Here is a 12324-nt window from a genome sequence, read left to right as displayed (position 1 = left end):
CAGGGCTTACATACATAGCCTAGGGGATAGATTCGTTAGTATTAAGGATAACCTGCCCTATAGTGAGGGTATTTCATGGAGTCGTGCTGAATTCAGGCCTGGTAGGCCTCAGACAGGAGAGACTCCATCTTTCTTTCTGCCCCGGCAGCTTGGGACATTTCTAGGTGAAGGGTGATATTTTAGTTATGAGGTGTTATTCGCTCGGAGAGAACCGGTTCAGGCCGGCCCTTATCGAAGGAGTGTATTCTTCCCCTGCCGAAGACACTACATCAGGCCGGCCGGCTGGGAACGTGTCCTTGGCACGGGGAGGTACAGGAATTTGGTGGGCGGCAGGTTTCGAGCTGGAATTTTCCATGAGAGAATGCACCTCTATATTAGTGAAAGTCTGAGTTAGATATTGGCACTTGCTTCTAGTCCATAGGCGGCACCTGGCCGTTAGCAGAAAAGCTACTACTTATTTCAGGGAAGACAGATGATGAACTTGAATCTAAAGAGGAGAGAGTAGCCGATGAGGAAGAGGTTCCAGTGACTCGGAGAGGGAGAAGGGAGTAGATCCGCGACTGCGGAGGTGTGACTTCCAGGCGAAGCCGAGGCACAGACGAGAAGGGAACCTAGATGACCATTGAGCACAGGCTACATACGACTAAGGTGATGTCGACCCCTTTTTATTGAAGTGTATAACTTAACCTTTTACTTTCCTTGCAGGTTGTATATATGATGTATTCTGTGAGTGTGCATGTAGCAATTAAATAAAGTATTTAGCTTGTTGTGAGTCAGCATGTGTTGTGTATCCTTGTATAGGAAGATAGCCTATTCTTCTAGTCAGATTCAACTTGACATGAACAGATGTTAATCCTGATCAGGTAAGTGGTAACTGAATGAGGGAGAAAAGAGCCCCTCGAACTAAAGAACAGGTTGTGCTCAACTAATAGTCTTTGTGTGATCTGATACATAGTAACCCCGATTCCCCTATCGTGTACTACGGTGATAATAGGATGAGCTCGTGCTAAGGCTGCCGTCTGGGTAGGAAGTTCTGGGTCTGTCTGAGACCGCGAGGCTGTGAGGTCTGAGACTGCGAGACTGTGGCTGCCGTTTGGGTAGGAAGTTCTGGGTCTGTCTGAGACCGCGAGACTGTGGCTGCCGTCTGGGTAGGAAGTTCTGGGTCTGTCTGAGACCGCGAGACTGTGGCTGCCGTCTGGGTAGGAAGTTCTGGGTCTGTCTGAGATCGCGAGACTGTGGCTGCCGTCTGGGTAGGAAGTTCTGGGTCTGTCTGAGACCGCGAGACTGTGGCTGCCGTCTGGGTAGGAGGTTCTGGGTCTGTCTGAGACCGCGAGACTGTGGCTGCCGTCTGGGTAGGAAGTTCTGGGTCTGTCTGAGACCGCGAGACTGTGGCTGCCGTCTGGGTAGGAGGTTCTGGGTCTGTCTGAGACCGCGAGACTGTGGCTGCCGTCTGGGTAGGAGGTTCTGGGTCTGTCTGAGATCGCGAGGCTGTGAGGTCTTGATATATATATATATATATATATATAATAGGAATTCCCTGTCCCTAGGTGGTACATATATATGTGGTTATTTAGGTGTAAAAAGGCCCTAGGGAGGGGGTAACGTTCTGGTTTGGGTTAGAAAGGCTCTGTTGAGTGGGTTCCACCTGATCCGAAAACCCAAGCAGAACATTTGGCGTCACGAACTGTTTACGAAACCTGTGTGCGTTTTGTTTGTCTTATGTTTGCTTTCGGTGTGTGCGTGATTTTCTTTGCATTCTTTTTTATATATTTGCGTGTATAGTTTTTTTTTTCTCCTCTCTCTCTTTCTCTCTTCCTTTCTTTTCTCTGCGTTTCTTTTTCTTTCTTTTTTCGCGATGTTTTCTAAGAAATCTAAATCTACTCTTAAATTGTCCGTTGATATTCCCGGATGGGATTCAACGCCTTATGGAGGGATGTATGACGTTACAACGCACACTTTTACAACGCATGCACTTACAACGCATTTTTTACAACGCAAAATCCATTACAACGCATTCCATTACAACGCATGACACTACAACGCATTTTTAAAAACTACCTTTACAACGCATTCCATTATATCGCATACTACCTTTACAACGCATACCATTACAACGCATAATATTACATTGCATTTAAGGTAAGTATTGGATAGTATAGGGGTAAAAATTACTATTCTTACTCCAGGGGGTGCAACAGTAGGGTAAGTGTTGGATAGTATAGGGGTAAAAATTACTATTCTAACTCCAGGGGGTGCAACAGTAGGGTAAGTGTTGGGTAATATAGGGGTAAAAATTACTATTCTAACTCCAGGGGGTGCAACAGTAGGGCAAGTGTTGGATAGTATAGGGGTAAAAATTACTATTCTAACTCCAGGGGGTGCAACAGTAGGGTAAGTGTTGGATAGTATAGGGGTAAAAATTACTATTCTAACTCCAGGGGGTGCAACAGTAGGGCAAGTGTTGGATAGTATAGGGGTAAAAATTACTATTCTAACTCCAGGGGGTGCAACAGTAGGGCAAGTGTTGGATAGTATAGGGGTAAAAATTACTATTCTAACTCCAGGGGGTGCAACAGTAGGGCAAGTGTTGGATAGTATAGGGGTAAAAATTACTATTCTAACTCCAGGGGGTGCAACAGTAGGGTAAGTGTTGGATAGTATAGGGGTAAAAATTACTATTCTAACTCCAGGGGGTGCAACAGTAGGGTAAGTGTTGGATAGTGTAGGGGTTTTAATGTAATATTATGCGTTGTAATGGTATGCGTTGTAAAGGTAGTATGCGATATAATGGAATGCGTTGTAAAGGTAGTTTTTAAAAATGCGTTGTAGTGTCATGCGTTGTAATGGAATGCGTTGTAATGGATTTTGCGTTGTAAAAAATGCGTTGTAAGTGTAGTGCGTTGTAAAAGTTGCGTTGTAAAGTTTGTTCCCCCTTATGGAGCCTTAGCCCGTGAATGGGCTGACTCTACTGGTCTGAGTGAAAATTGGAACTCTTCTTTGGAGTCGGCGGAACCGGCTGACGTGATTACTTGTTTGCAGACGGCACCTGTATTGAAGGGTGAGGAGGTTCCCGCTTTGGGGCGCAGAGGTTGGGTTATTCTGTCTGCGTATCGGATTCTGCATGAGAGATTGTTGAAATTACAGATCTCTCTTAAGGATGTGGAGGCACACTTTGTTGAGATTCAGAATTCTAATACTCTACTGCGATGTCAAAATAAGTTGCTTTCTGACAAACTTGACACTTACCAAACGGTTGCCGAAAGGGCGGCTGTGCGGATTGCTCGTTATAAGTACAAGAACAGGCGTGGTCGAGTTTCGACGCGTAAGGTGCGTCTGGTCGTGGCGAAAGCTGGACTAGATTGGAATCCTGATGAATGGGATGGTAATATCTGGGACTCGAGTACCTCTTGTTCCTCGGGTGAGGAGTCTGTTACGCACGAGTTTTCTCGTTCCCGTCATGAATGTAAGTCTGCTTCTCGCACCTCTGATGGTGCACCCCGTGATTATGCTCGTTCTTCGGGCGGGATCGATGCTTCTTACACTGATTGTCCCTCTACTAGTACTGCTCGGGCTCCTTGTGATGCTCGTCCCGTGGTCTCTGCGCATCCGGTTTTTCGTCGGAAGTTGCAGCAATCTCCTAATGCTCCGCAGGGTGTTTCTTTGGACTGTTTAGAAGATTTTACTCAACAAGAAATTAGTGATATTTTGCAGCGCTTTCGGCAGCGGACTGGTGAGGCCTTGCTCACATGGATGGTGCGCCTTTATGAACTGGGCGCTGCCGGTATTATGCTGGATACTGGCGACTGTTTGAAATTTTGTTCTTTGAGTTTGGATTCTACTGTGCAAGATCATTTTCGTAACTATAATGGTGGTGGTCAAATTTCTTTGCTCCAATTGGCGACTGAGGGTTGTAATTTGAAGTATCCTACTGAATCTGACTGGCCTGTCAATGACAAGCCGTGGTATACCTTGCGTGATGCTGCACAACGTCTTAAGGAGGAAGTGATGAAAACGGCTATTTTTCTGGGCACTGCTGACAGGTTGCTTGATGGGATGTTGACTTCTTCTGTGCGGAATCGTATCATTCGCTCTTCTCCTGTCGCCTACAAGCAGGTCATGATGACTTTGTTGATTAACCAGACTGGTAATGTGCTATCTACGGTGTTGGAATCGGTGCGCCAACTCGGTGAGTTGGGTGAGTGGTTTAAACCTGAACGTCAGCCCCGGTCTGACACTCGTACTCCTGGTGAATATAAATTTACTAGACGTGATATCTTTACTGGTCTTTTGGCTGATGGTGTACGTCGGGAGGACATTGATGGTGAGACTACTGCTCATTTGTGGGAGTTGTTTCGCAAACGGGGCTTGGATCGGAAGGAGGGTGCCCGGCGTGTTCGAACGACTGAGTGTGATCGTGGTTGTTCTGATGGTAGCGGTGATGACGATCGCCGTGGGCGCTCTGATCGTCGTGATGATCGGTGTCCTGTACGTGATCTGTCCCCCCGTCGAGAGCGGGACAGGGAGAGAGAGGGGGAAAAGGAAAAGGGGAGAAATGATCATGCTTACAGCAGGCGTAGAGATGATAGGGATCAATCTCCTGAGTTGAGGAGGAGAGAGAATCGTCACAGCTTGGTTGATCGTAACCCACGGTATAATACTGAAGACTTGAATCCGTTCCGTACGGGGAATGGATATGAACAGGAGGTACCGATACCTAAGAAACGTGAGAGTCTTTATCCTGATTTGTCCTGGTACACAGAATGCAGTAAGAATGACTAGGAAATAGGTCAAGCTCCGGTACACAGATGGGCTCATAGAGATAATAGACCCTATGTAGATATTGATATTTATTGGAGACATCGTAATATCCAAAGGGCCCGAGCATTAGTTGATACAGGAGCGGAGGCCACTCTTATTCATGGAAAATCAAAGAAGTTTACAGGGCAGCCTTTTACTATTACCGGATTAGGAGGAAAAGAAACCCCTGCAGTTCAAACTTTGCTTGAAATGAGAATAGGTAGAATCCCTAGAAAGGAATATTCTGTATTAGTGGTGCCACTCTTAGAATTCATAATTGGAATTGATATTTTGAAGGGAATGACGTTGCATCTTGATGATGGGTGTTACCAATTTGGAACGACGCATTATATCTCGTCCAGACCTATACGGGTTGGTCGTTTAAGGATGCCCCCCATACAAGTTCCCCAGGCGACCAAAGTGGTTTGTCAGAAGCAGTATCGTATTCCGGGTGGTCATGAAGAGATTAGTACCACCATTCAGGAGTTGGTTGATGCAGGTGTTATAACTCCAGTTACTTCTGCTTGGAATAATCCTGTTTGGCCGGTGCGTAAGAGTGATAATTCTTGGCGCATGACTGTTGATTATCGAGAATTGAACAAACACACGCCCTCTTTGACTGTTGCAGTACCGGATGTTATTACCCTGATTGAAAGAATCCAAACACATCCAGGTACATGGTATGCGTCCATCGATATTGCTAATGCTTTCTTTTCTATTCCAATTGCCCCTGAGTGTCAGGAACAGTTCAGTTTTACGTGGAACGGGCGTCAGATGACGTTTAGAAGTCTTCCTCAGGGCTATGTGCATAGTCCTACGATTTGTCACCGGCTGGTGGCAGAACATTTGGCTGAGGTACCAGTTCATCCCAAAATTCAGATATGTCATTATATTGATGATGTTTTGATCCAAGGCGAAACACAAGAGGATGTTCAGACACAATTAGATAGAGTCATTGAGTGTCTGCGTGAGAAAGGTTGGGAGATCAATCCGGATAAATTACAAGGTCCGTCCCAAGCTGTAAAATTTTTAGGTATTAATTGGCATGAGGGACTCCGCGAGGTGATCCCTCAAGTTAAACAGAAGATTCTTGATTTTTCGGTTCCGAGGAATAGGAAGGAAGCCAAGAGCTTCATTGGCTTATTTGGTTTTTGGCGCCAGCATATTCCTCATTTGAGTCAAATATTGGCCCCTTTGTACCGAATTACACGTAAAAAGAATGCATTTGAATGGGATAAGCAACAGCAAGATGCATTTAGTCTGGCGAAAGAGGCAATTCAACATGCTATGGATCTATGGCCTGTACGTGATGGTGATGTGGATTTGAATGTGTCTGTGCAAGGCCCTTATGCAAATTGGAGTTTGTGGCAGAAACAAGGCAGGAGTAAGGTACCGTTAGGTTTTTGGACCAAAAAGCTACCTGATGCTGGTGAGCGTTATACACCCTTTGAGAAACAGCTACTTGCTTGTTATTGGGCTTTGGTGGATACCGAGCAATTGACTTTGGGACATGATATATTCTTGCGTCCTGAAATTCCTATTATGCAGTGGGTTCTGAGTTCACCGAAAAACTCATCGAATTGGGCATGCTCAAGAGGCGAGCGTGATTAAATGGAAATGGTACATACAAGACAGGGCACGTGTGGGCCCGAAAGGAGTTGCGTCTTTACATGAGCAAGTGGCGCAAGCACCGTCGACTGAGACTGAGAGTGAGTGTTCCGTACCTTTAGAACAGGAGTCTCCTGTTAAGTGGGGTAGACCTTTTGATGATTTGTCCGCTGAGGACAGAAACCATGTTTGGTTCACAGATGGGTCGGCGAAGTTTATTGGGACGACACAGCACTGGAAGGCGGTGTCTTATAATCCGGTCACACAGAAACTGTTGAGCACAACTGGTGAAGGGAAGAGTAGCCAATTTGCCGAGCTTTACGCTGTTTACCAAGTTTTGAAACAAGAATTACCTGGTACATGTCATATTTTTACCGATTCTTGGTCAACTGCCAATGGACTGGCTGTTTGGTTGCCAACTTGGCATTCCCATAATTGGAAGTTACATTCCAAAGAATTGTGGGGAAAAGAGTTATGGCAAGAGATTTGGGAGATGCTCCCACAGAGTACTGTTACAATCTTCCATGTGGATGCTCACACTCCAATAGACTCCCTTGACAAATTTTTTCATAACATTGCAGATGAAAAATCTAAAATTGCTGAGGCAGTGGTGGACAGACAAGATCCTGATATTGCGGGATTGGCGAAATGGGCACACCAGAAGGCAGGACACTTTGGAGAGAAGGCCACTAGCAGGTGGGCTGCTGATAGAGGAATTTATATTCCCCTGGATCTAATCAAAAATGTTATTTTACATTGTCCCGTCTGTCAACATATCAGACAGCGTAAGGTACCCCAAATTGTTAGAGGCCATTTACATCGCGGGAAATTGCCCGCTCAAATTTGGCAGATTGATTACATCGGACCCCTTCCCATGAGTAGGAATTGTCAATATGTTTGCACAATTGTCGATACATATAGTGGCTTGCTGGTAGCTCTTCCATGTAAGCAAGCTACCCAATTGAATACCATAAAAACATTAGAATTAATTATGATGTATTATGGTGTGCCATTCCAAATTCAATCTGATAATGCATCCCATTTTCGTGGAAGATTGGTACAAGAATTCTGTGTGGAAAATAATATTGAATGGATATTTCATATACCCTACTACCCGCAGGCCTCGGGCCTGGTGGAGAGATTGAATGGCCTGTTAAAGGACCAATTACGAAAGTTAACAGATGACAAGTATAAAAACTGGCGAGACTTTTTACCACAAGCACTATTGATTCTGAATAATCGTCCTTTTTTAAATGCTGAATCTCCACTTATGCGTTTGTTTCCCCCAAATGTTGAGACTATGCCTAATGTAATCAGTGAAACTGTGATGTATTGGGAAATTACTCCCGGAGCTCTGACTCCATGCAGAGCTACCCCAGGGTCGGCAGGTTTAGACTTGCACGCCATGGATGACACCGTTCTGGAGAGTAAGAATCGGGTCATCATTGCTACTGGTGTTGGTATTCATATACCACCTGGGAATTTTGGATTGATCGCCCCTAGATCGGGGCTGGCTGTAAAAGGCATCCAGGTACTTGGAGGTGTCATCGACAGTGACTATCAGGGAGAGATTAAGGTACTTCTGCTAAATAGCAGTGAGATTGACTTACTGATACACCGCACTGACCGAGTGGCTCAATTACTCATTATGCCTGTTTTCAGTGGCGAGATATTGAAAGGCACTGCCCCAACTTTGCTAACTGTACGTGGCCAGAAAGGCTTTGGCTCTACGGATAACCCTGGGGCCAGGGTTTGGGTGCAATCGCCTAAGAATCCCCCTGAACAAGCAGAGGTTATTGCCACCGGTCAGGACAATACCATTTTGGTTATGAGGCCAGGGAAAGATAGCTGGGAAGCTGTCCCAGCTGATAAATGTTATTTACGAGAATGATTAATGCCTGTATTTGGTTCTTTTTCAGATCATTCTTTGGATTGTTGCTGCAGGATGTGTCGGAACTGGACTCCTTTTGGATTGGTTCGGCGAGAGAGAAGGGATCCCGTCAACCCGGGATGAACTGAGAACCCGAGTGTTGCGTTCCTTCAATGCGTGGGATTCGTCATCGAACTTTTGGACATTACTGGCCAAGAGAGTGACTGATGCCCCTCACTTCTGCTTGACACCGATGAGATCTGTGCATGACATTCTAGCGACTTGTCTAGTTGCTGTTCCCGCCTCACTGGAGACTTTAATTAGTATCTTTAACGTTTCGAAGGCTCGTCCGAATATTATCCTGGGTGATTTTGCTACCCATGTATATTGTCCTTTGTGCACTGAACTGCCGACTGAGCAACTCCCCATCCAGTCCCAAATAATTACGTATAATATCACACGAGGTGACCTATGCTTCTTTCTTACATGTAATCCTAATGCAATTTCTGAATGCCTACGCCTCAAGTTAAGAGGCGCCACTTCATTCACAACTCACGAACGGACTTTGTGTTTTCAGAGGACACCGACCACATGTGTCTCAGTCCAGAACAATATGACTTGCAATAGTTTGGTAGTTACTCCCAGTCACTATCGTGCGATGTTGCTACCTGCCGGATGGCTTTTCTCATGTGGTAACACTTCCTGGCCATATGTCCCTGCAAACATTTCCGGAGGCCCGTGTGCCATTACCAGACTGAGTTTGCTGATGTTCTCATCACATCCAAATGCCAACTCTCGTGTGCTTCGAGATACTATGATGTTACAGGAGGATTGTGACTCATCTTTGCATTTATATTCCAAGTCTGAATATCTTAGTCTAGCTGTTTCAATTATTGGTGTTCCTGCTTTGGCGGTTTATAATGCCAAATCTATTGGGAAAATGGCTTGCTGGATGGTGAAATCTATTAATCATACTTCTACAGTCTTGTCTGACTTGCTATTGGACGCCCAGGGTGAACGTAGGGCCATTTTGCAAAATAGAGCAGCCATTGATTATCTTTTGCTTAAACATGGACATGGTTGCTCGGACTTTGAAGGCCTCTGCTGTTTTAACTCATCTGATCATACACAATCCATTCGTGCACACCTAGATAAGTTGCATGACTTAACGGATGAAGTTAGAAAACACATTGATCAGGGCTGGTTTGACTGGCTCTTTAATTGGTTACCGGACGTGCATATGTTACGCCACACATTAGGTGGCATTTTGATTGCTATCGCTGTTTTGATTTCTATCTGTTGCTTTATTCAGTGTATCCCTTCACTGCTTCACTTCTGTACACTCGGTACTAGACATAGATCAGTTAGTTTTGTTTCATATTATTCTTCCACCGATGTTAGTTCTGTTTAATGGATGTATAATAGACTGAAGTCAAGGGTGAAATGTACTGCTCGATTTTCCCGGCCTTCTTGTGTTGTAGAGCGATTAATATGACTTCAGTCTCTTTCCATCCAAGTCTAAGGATTAGAGTAGTGAATAGAGCCTATTTATTAGACACTTTGACACGATCCTGTGCTCCTCCCCATAGATCAGGGCTTACATACATAGCCTAGGGGATAGATTCGTTAGTATTAAGGATAACCTGCCCTATAGTGAGGGTATTTCATGGAGTCGTGCTGAATTCATGCCTGGTAGGCCTCAGACAGGAGAGACTCCATCTTTCTTTCTGCCCCGGCAGCTTGGGACATTTCTAGGTGAAGGGTGATATTTTAGTTATGAGGTGTTATTCGCTCGGAGAGAACCGGTTCAGGCCGGCCCTTATCGAAGGAGTGTATTCTTCCCCTGCCGAAGACACTACATCAGGCCGGCCGGCTGGGAACGTGTCCTTGGCACGGGGAGGTACAGGAATTTGGTGGGCGGCAGGTTTCGAGCTGGAATTTTCCATGAGAGAATGCACCTCTATATTAGTGAAAGTCTGAGTTAGATATTGGCACTTGCTTCTAGTCCATAGGCGGCACCTGGCCGTTAGCAGAAAAGCTACTACTTATTTCAGGGAAGACAGATGATGAACTTGAATCTAAAGAGGAGAGAGTAGCCGATGAGGAAGAGGTTCCAGTGACTCGGAGAGGGAGAAGGGAGTAGATCTGCGACTGCGGAGGTGTGACTTCCAGGCGAAGCCGAGGCACAGATGAGAAGGGAACCTAGATGACCATTGAGCACAGGCTACATACGACTAAGGTGATGTCGACCCCTTTTTATTGAAGTGTATAACTTAACCTTTTACTTTCCTTGCAGGTTGTATATATGATGTATTCTGTGAGTGTGCATGTAGCAATTAAATAAAGTATTTAGCTTGTTGTGAGTCAGCATGTGTTGTGTATCCTTGTATAGGAGGATAGCCTATTCTTCTAGTCAGATTCAACTTGACATGAACAGATGTTAATCCTGATCAGGTAAGTGGTAACTGAATGAGGGAGAAAAGAGCCCCTCGAACTAAAGAACAGGTTGTGCTCAACTAATAGTCTTTGTGTGATCTGATACATAGTAACCCCGATTCCCCTATCGTGTACTACGGTGATAATAGGATGAGCTTGTGCTAAGGCTGCCGTCTGGGTAGGAAGTTCTGGGTCTGTCTGAGACCGCGAGGCTGTGAGGTCTGAGACTGCGAGACTGTGGCTGCCGTTTGGGTAGGAATTTCTGGGTCTGTCTGAGACCGCGAGACTGTGGCTGCCGTCTGGGTAGGAAGTTCTGGGTCTGTCTGAGACCGCGAGACTGTGGCTGCCGTCTGGGTAGGAAGTTCTGGGTCTGTCTGAGATCGCGAGACTGTGGCTGCCGTCTGGGTAGGAAGTTCTGGGTCTGTCTGAGACCGCGAGACTGTGGCTGCCGTCTGGGTAGGAGGTTCTGGGTCTGTCTGAGACCGCGAGACTGTGGCTGCCGTCTGGGTAGGAAGTTCTGGGTCTGTCTGAGACCGCGAGACTGTGGCTGCCGTCTGGGTAGGAGGTTCTGGGTCTGTCTGAGACCGCGAGACTGTGGCTGCCGTCTGGGTAGGAGGTTCTGGGTCTGTCTGAGATCGCGAGGCTGTGAGGTCTTGATAGATATATATATATATATATAATAGGAATTCCCTGTCCCTAGGTGGTACATATATATGTGGTTATTTAGGTGTAAAAAGGCCCTAGGGAGGGGGTAACGTTCTGGTTTGGGTTAGAAAGGCTCTGTTGAGCGGGTTCCACCTGATCCGAAAACCCAAGCAGAACAGTCCCCGTCTCCCGGGGGGTCCGGTTACTGGTGGGGGGGGCGCTGGGAAAGGTGGAGATTGGGTCTTTGGAGGACTAGGCTGGGACTCTCTCTGGCCTCCCTGGTTCCCCCCTCCTCTCTGGCGGGGTGGTCCCTGACTGGCTCGGGGGTATTCTCCTACCATGCCCCGGGTGACCCGGGTGTTGGTCCAGCGGTCTGCTTCCACCGCCAGCTTCCTGGGATCGGTGAGTTTGCTGTCGAGCAGATGCTGGCGTAGTTCCACAAAGCAGTTCGCAGCCAGGGGTTCCCACAATAGGAGGTCGGTGAGTTCCTCAAGAGTGGTGACTTTGCTGCCCTTGACCCACCCATCGAAGGCCCGACTAAAAAAGTTTACATATTCTACCCAGGTGGTGCCCGGGATTTTCCTGCAGTCCCGGAATCGTTGACGGTACATCTCGGGGGTGAGACCGTACCTTGTGAGTAGAGCCTCTTTCATGTGGCTGTAGGAGGTCTGCAGAGAGAGGGGTAGGTCGAGCAGGGTGTCTCTTCCTTCGCTCAGAAATCGCCCCCACAACCCTGCCCCCCAGTCCTTCTGCGGGACCCGATGGGAGGTCATGGCGACCTCGTAGGCCCTGAACCATTGCTGAATGTCATCGTTTTTATAATATTCCTTGACCACATCTTTGGGGATGTGGACCTTCTGCTCCGCTGGGGAGGTCGCCTCTCGGTTTCCCGAGGGCCTCCCTTCCTCACTTCTGGCCTTGAGTTCGATTTCCTTCAAGCTGCGTTCGTGCTCCAGTTGGAGCTTCCT

The sequence above is a fragment of the Triturus cristatus genome, chromosome 1_1 (genome assembly GCF_964204655.1).
Source record: "Triturus cristatus chromosome 1_1, aTriCri1.1, whole genome shotgun sequence".
In the NCBI taxonomy this organism is placed as follows: Eukaryota; Metazoa; Chordata; class Amphibia; order Caudata; family Salamandridae; genus Triturus; species Triturus cristatus.
The sequence above is the reverse complement of the archived record's forward strand: the minus strand, read 5'-3'. Positions refer to the sequence as shown.